Genomic DNA, 1,823 nt, shown 5'->3' with positions numbered 1-1,823 from the left:
AAGGCTTTGAGATTTTGCAGTGGCAGAGGCAGGAAAGAGCAGGTGTTCTAGAAAGATCATCTTTAAATAATAAATAAGAAGAGGTGATCAAAAACACAGGATACTCAAAATCTCATAAACTCAAAAGAACAAACTTCACTTACATTTACTTTTTCTTTTTCTCTTTCTACACCCTCCCTCAGCATCCCAAGCAGCAGGTATAACATGAAGGCTCCTGGAAATGCTCTGTTATTAGAGCGCACTTGAAATCTTCTTACCTACCTAGAAAGGCATCCTCTTCCCTGCTGAGATTCTCCAGAATCCACTCTTTAGAATGACCAACATCAGGATAAGTCAGGGAGAGGTGCACTCACTTTTCCGCCTCCAGGTGAAGACACACCGGCTTACACAAAAACTCCTGGTTGGTCCTCTGGGCTCACACACATTTCTCCAGCCCCTCTGGTCATATGTATACACTTGCAAAATCATTTGCTCTCACCAGATCCCCAATATTTTTAAACAGGAACCCAGGTTAAGGTTTCTATATATTAAAGCCAGCAAGTTTGTTTCTCAGAAAGTGAGTTAGTTCAAGGTACATACCCAGGACAGGTGATGGTAAAATCTTCAACGAGACAAAAGAAGATGCCATGAGGATCAGATCAATTCTGCTGCACCCCTTACACAGATCTGTTAGTCTCTTGATGACTTCAGAAAACTACCTGTGAAACAGTGGTGAGTCAAAGTCAAAGTCAAAGGCCAAACATTCTAGAATAGAGGACACTCATGGAAAAGACAAGAGCTTTTCCCATAAAATTTATCCTTGACATTGATTTAGGTTGGTAAATGCACAATGCCTAATCCAAGGAGAAAAACTGGTGTGGAGGAAAACGTCTCTGCATTACAGTTGATGATGGATGCTGTCCTTCAAAAACATCAGAGTGTGTCATGTATTAGATGAAAGGAAATTGCCACTGAACTCCATCCTACAAAGAGAATAGTGTGTGTCGTACATAATGTGCCTTGTCATATTATTATATCAAAATTAATTGAGAAGGAAAGAAATCAGATGAAGGAAATAATGTATACAGTGGTCCATTTTTAACACAAAGTGCCTTGAACCGGTTTAGGTCAGCAAAGGACAGAAGAAATAGGATGTGCCAGGCTCCTGATTGGATGGGCAATACCTGCTCATTGGGGCCCCTCTCCTCCCCATTTAGTTGCCCTCACTTCAACCAAAGAAGATTAGTCTAAGATAAAAGTTTACTAGCATGGAAAATAGCTCGTTTTGTCTGTTCTTCTCAGCCTGCCCAGCTACTTAGGTCATAAGTCAAATACTTGAAGTGCCCCTGAGCTGACTAGGATAGCAATGCATTGTAGGCCGCAACAAAATGCAGTAAGACAACCCTAGAAAAATACCTAAAGTCTCTCCCCAAAAATCAATAGGCAACACCTGGGAAGATTGTGACCCCACAGTTCTCAGCCTATGAGGAACCAGGGGAGGGACCTGCACACTAGGGGATAAATTGCTTGTGGAAAGTGTGCTGGGTGTGTCTGCCCATCAGACACCAGATCTTGCAACACTGTCATTAAAAGTCTCACTTTCTGCCAGGTGGAGTGGCTCACACCTGTAATCCCAACACTTTGGGAAGCTGAGGTGGGCAGATTACCTGAGGTCCGGAGTTCGAGACCAGTCTGGCCAACATGCTGAAACACCGTCTCCACTAAGAATACAAAAAATTAGCTGGGCATGGAGACACATGCGTGTAATCCCAGCTACTCGGGAGGCTGTGGCAGGAGAATACATTGAGCCCAGGAGATGGAGCTGAGACTGCACCACTGCACTC

This window comes from Mandrillus leucophaeus, unplaced genomic scaffold (assembly GCF_000951045.1).
Source record: "Mandrillus leucophaeus isolate KB7577 unplaced genomic scaffold, Mleu.le_1.0 Scaffold1674, whole genome shotgun sequence".
NCBI lineage: Eukaryota > Metazoa > Chordata > Mammalia > Primates > Cercopithecidae > Mandrillus > Mandrillus leucophaeus.
The sequence above is the reverse complement of the archived record's forward strand: the minus strand, read 5'-3'. Positions refer to the sequence as shown.